This window comes from Triticum aestivum, chromosome 7B (genome assembly GCF_018294505.1).
Source record: "Triticum aestivum cultivar Chinese Spring chromosome 7B, IWGSC CS RefSeq v2.1, whole genome shotgun sequence".
Taxonomy (NCBI): domain Eukaryota; kingdom Viridiplantae; phylum Streptophyta; class Magnoliopsida; order Poales; family Poaceae; genus Triticum; species Triticum aestivum.
In genome coordinates this window covers 533,549,671-533,555,366 of record NC_057813.1, presented here as the reverse complement: position 1 = coordinate 533,555,366, position 5,696 = coordinate 533,549,671, and positions in this window count along the sequence as shown.

Genomic DNA, 5,696 nt, shown 5'->3' with positions numbered 1-5,696 from the left:
CGTAAACATACAAAGGCTTAATAGCCGCATAACCTTGTACAAGGGACTCCGCGTGTTTACACCAGGAGACAATATGGCTCAATTCTACTCATGTCTCTGTATTATATTTTGTTTATTTTAATATAGATTTCTCGCATGATTATTTTTCACTGAGTTCCTCTCTTTCGTAGACGAACAACGTGCTATGCCCGTCCAGGATACGGCACAACGGAGACACAGGCGCAGACGTGCAGTAGGGACCTGTTTTAAGGATTCTTTTCAGATTAAGACCCTGCGTAAACCTTTTTTACTGTCTCTTGTTGATAACATCCCCCGGTTTTCGCTATAACCAAGGAGGAGGCTGACATCTTGGCATGTGGCTACACCAGAATTTTGCGCGTTCCTGGGCACCAGGGGCTTCTTACCAAGGGCTTTTGTTCGGCTCATTTTCATAAAGACCGAATACCTTAGGGAGTGTTCGGTGTCGCGAGTTTGGCCTTATATGCATCAGCTCCGAATCATGTCTTTGGTCAAATGTTGGGTTTGCCCGGCTCCTGTGTTTTGCTGCCTTACGTTCCGCTCTATCAGCTAAGGCGGCACCAGGAGAACTACTGCGATTGTGCCCCGGTTCAGCCAGGCGAGCACCTCAGTAGAGAAAGCCGAAAACTGACTGTCATGATATAGCGAGAGACTGGTCAACCACTCGATGACTTTCGGAATCTTTTGGATTCCTCTGCATTAACGAAGGGCCGCTTCCCGGTCAGGCACACACGCGCCCTGAATTCGGGCGAGCGCGGTGCCCCTAGGGGCTATTCAGTAGCTCCACTGTCAAACTCCTATGGCTAAGTGAAAGTGATAAAGCATTATTGTCCGGTTGCCTAGTTCGCTGCGCTGTCACCTCCTTTATAGGACCAAGACGTTGGATTAAGTGTGAAAAGGCGCCTTTTTGCAAACACCCCCGCATTATATGCGTGGGGGCTAAAGCCAACGATTGCCATCTTTCAGGTTATATACACATATACATTAACGGCCGCACAGGAGGCATTATAATTCTTGCAAGCACAAGTATAAAAAGCTTTTATATTCTATCAAAATATTTGTTTTACAATAGCATATGCTATTCGAACACAACATCCTTCGAGCACTGCGCCTCTATTAAACGAGCGCCCTGAAGAACATCCTCAAAGTAGTGCTTGGCAGGTACTCGGCTTTCGTTCGAATCCCGGGATGCAACAACACTGGCCTTCATATCCGCCCAGTATGTTTTGACACGGGAAAGAGCCATCTGTGCACCCTCTATGCACGCCGACCTCTTCAGTGCATCAACATGCGGCACCGAACCAAGGAACTGCTGCACCAAGCTAAAATAACTCTTCAGCTCTGGCTCTTCCGGCCACAGACGACTCGCAACATACCTTATGGCGAGTCCGGATAACCTGTTCAACTCCGCCCAGGCGGCCAAACGTTCAGATACCGAAAGTGGGCATTCTGGATTGTGGAACTGCGACCAAAAAAGTTCTTCCAATTCATGGTCACCTCGACCCAGGAACTGTTCGGTCGCGTCTGCCGCACTCGCTGCCAAATCCAGATAAGTGTTCTCCGCACTCCACTGCCGGTCTAACGGAGCATACTTAGGATCCTCGAACTTCATCCGCAGCATATAGGGCTTTCCAGCCGTGATATCTCCGGCCTGACGTAGCTCCTCCTTCATAGCTCTCATTGCAGAGCGAGTATCCTTGGCCTCGGCAGTGATCTTTTCAAGGTCCTTCTGAGCCGCCCTATCTTCTTGTTCAAGAAATTTATAGTGGTCGGCACCATCCTTCAATTTTATAACCATCTCGGCTATTACTTTCTTGCTCTGGCAGTGAGCAGTCTGTTCGGCTCTTAGCTCTTCAACCGCTTTAACGGCAGCCGCATCACTTTTTATTGCTTACTCCTTGGCTCGGGCAACTTCTGCCCGAAGGTTCTCCACAGCAGCAGCACCATCTACATTAAGCACATCTCTTATAAGGCACGAGCATCGAGCTCCTCTTATCAGATGTCTTTGGAACATACCTTGTGCCTCGTCTAGCCACTTATTTACAAGCATGATGTCGGCATCTGCTACGTCAAGTTGCCGCTTTAGCTCGGCAGATTCGTCAGTCCGGCTAGCCATCGAACGCCTCGCCACCTTCATAGAAAAGGTCACATATTATACCAGGGGTTATGATCCTTTGTGCATCGTCATTTTTGACAACACACAGAGTCTCAGGGGCTACTATTTATACAGGGCGCATTTTATATATGCAGCTCTACCAAAAGGTACACCTTTTCACGTACCTCAAAGCCTGTCAGTAAACTCCTGGCGGCCTCGTACAATCCGCTTTCCGCGGATGAAATCCTTCCAATCACCATGTTCATCAACATACGGTGTTCTTCTGAGATAGACGCTCGCCCGAGCAGATCCTTCAGCCCCTCCGACCGCGCACCAGAGGGTGTCGGACTAGCCTGACGACCTTTTTCAGGGTCCGGACTTGGAGAAACCCTCCGAGACGACACCTCAGGGTCGCCTGCCTCGTAAGACGGTGCAGCTAGGGGAGGCGTTTCACTCTCCATCATCTCCGGACAAAGATCCCCTGAAGATGAGCTCTGCTGAGAAGGGTTGAGATCCGAACTGCAAGGTAATATTTCGGTTATCTTCCTCAGAAATAAAACAGGGATGTCACTCATTTTGGAACCCCTCTCTTTACTTACGGCTCGGTGGAGAGCTGATCCCCTTGGGGGAGTAATGCAGTCGGGGCATTCTCCGGCGCCGGATCCTCTGGCGAAGATTTCTTCCCCCGTTTTGAGGCCATCCCCTCTGGGTCTTCAGTGGCAGTCCTTTTCTTTCCCTGGTTGGGGGAATTCTCGATTCCTCCCTTCCTGACAGCCTCCTTCGCGGAGGCGGTAGCTTCTTGGTTCCCCTCTTCGCCTTCTGCCGAAAGCACAATCTCCAGCATCCTGGTTAACACGGGATCCGGCGCGGTCCCAGGCAGGGGGGCTGGACACCTGATAAGCTTTGCTTTCGCTATCCACTCCTGTTCAAAGATAGCTCTGTTAAGGGCGATTTTATGATAAAAATACGGATGGCATGTCCAAATACGGGGCTACTTACTTGGGCATCCGGGCGATTGCAGCTCAGACCTGTGTCCTCGGACAAGTCCGGACACCTTGCTTGTGATCCGAAGAACAATTTGTACATCTCCACGGGCGTCGTGCCCATAAAGTGTTGGAGGACTCGCGGTCCCTCTAGATTAAATTCCCACAGGCGGAGAGGGCGACGTTTGCAGGGCAGCATGCGGCAAATCAGCATAACTTGCGCCACTATGGTCAAGTTGATATCTCTTTCTAGGAGATCTCGAATGCGGTCCTGTAGCAAGGGCACGTCTTTGGACGGCCCCCAGATAAGCCCTTCATTGACCCATGACGCTAGCCGGGGTGGGGGACCCAAGCGAAAAGCAGGTGGCGCCACCCATGTGGTGCCCCTGGGGGCTGTGATGTAAAACCAGTCCCGTTGCCATAAGCCGAACTCCTCTTGAAAAGAGCCCTCGGGCCATGGAGCGTCGGCCATCTTACTTATGATAGCTCCTCCGCACTCAGCGTGCTGCCCCTTGATCATCTTCGGTTCCACCTTAAAGGTTCTAAGCCACAATCCGAAGTGAGGAGTAATATGGAGGAAGGCCTCACACACGACAATGAACGATGAGATTTGGAGGATGGACTCCGGAGCTAAGTCGTGAAATTCCAGCCTGTAATAAAACATAAGCCCCCTCACGAAGGGATCAATTGGGAAGCCTAGCCCTCGAAGGAAGTGAGATGTGAACACCACGCTCTCACCAGGCTGGGGAGTGGGAATGGCCTGCCCTTGAGCAGGCAGCCTATGTGAGATTTCGCCGGTTAGATACCTGGCATCTCTCAGCTTTCGCACGTCTTCTTCCGTAACAGAGGAAGGCATCCACCGGCCTTGAAGTGCGGAGCCGGACATCATCGAAGGTCCGAAGTGCCTAAAACTGGAGCTTTGGGTGTTGGAACTCGAGGCGAGGGGCGGATTCGATTGAATTGAAAAGAAAGGAGTCGAGCATTGGTCTCTTTATAAAGAGGTTGAATACCAAGAGCCCTCCCCGTAACCGTTTGGGACTCGCTTTCAATTAGGGAGTCATGCCAAAGGCACGGTTGGGTTACCCACGCTCGTATTGATGAGAATCCCGGAATAAGGGGACATGATCTCTGCTTTGACAAGACGTGCCAAGCAAACCGCCTCACTAAACGCGCTGAGGTGGAACAGTAAAACGATTTGTAAATACTGGGTTGTGGCGTGATGTCACGCTGTGGAATACGTCAGCAGATTAGATTTGTGCAGATATTATTCTCTCTACAGTGGTATGTGGAACTTATTTTGCAGAGCCGGACACTATCCTTGTGTTCAACATCTTCTATGAAATATTCGGAGGAGGAACCCGCCTTGCAATGCCGAAGACAATTTGCGCGCCGGACTCGTCGTCATTGAAGCCTGGTTCAGGGGCTACTGAGGGAGTCCTGGATTAGGGGGTGTCTGGATGGCCGGACTATGACCTTTGGTCGGACTCCCAGACTATGAAGATACAAGATTGAAGACTTCGTCCCGTGTCCGGATAGGACTTTCCTTGGCGTGGAAGGCAAGCTTGGCGATTCGATATGAAGATCTCCTCCCATTGTAACCAACTCTGTGTAACCCTAGCCCTCTCCGGTGTCTATATAAACCGGAGAGTTTTAGTCCATAGGATGAACAACAATCATACCATAGGCTAGCTTCTAGGGTTTAGCCTCTCTGATCTCGTGGTAGATCAACTCTTGTACTACCCATATCATCAATATTAATCAAGCAGGAGTAGGGTTTTACCTCCATCGAGAGGGCCCGAACCTGGGTAAAAACATCGTGTCCCTTGTCTCCTGTTACCATCCGCCTAGACGCACAGTTCGGGACCCCCTACCCGAGATCCGCCGGTTTTGACACCGACAATGCCCCTGGCCATCAGGTCAGATTTGGAAGCCAGAATTTTGTGGCTGATATCCACGGAGACTTGATCTTCGACAGATTTGAGCCCATGATGGTTGTCCCCAGCCACCATGATGAACATGACCTAGATCTGTCATCTGGACACGCACAGGAGATAGCGCCTATGACCTCCCTGGCCCTAAAGCCGGAGCAAACTGCGTCGTCCGAAGATGGGAAGCTTAACCCCACCACGGAGGCCACAGACTCATCGGTGCTCGAGCCGCACACAGACCCAACATCAGGCTGGGCTTGTGTCACCGGAACCTCGGACTCGTCTCCGGCCATGGGTTCCGAACCACGTGCACTCATGTCCACCAAACCTTATTGGGCGCCCGTCTTGGAATTCAGCTCTATGGACATCTTCCAGCACTCGCCTTCTGGCGATGTGTTAAACTCATTAAAATCCCTCTCCTTGTCAGGGGACTCTCAGCTGAACTATCTCCGGTTTGAATGGGAAGCGGATGACGAAGAACTTTGTTTCCCACCCACCACCCAGTTTATAGCCACTGTCAATGACTTAACCGACATGCTTGATTACGACTCCGAAGACATCGACGGTATGGACGACAATGCCGAAGAGGAGCAAGAACCATTGCCTACAGGGCGTTGGACAGCCACCTCCTCGTATGGCATATACATGGTTGATATACCCAAAGAAAAAACA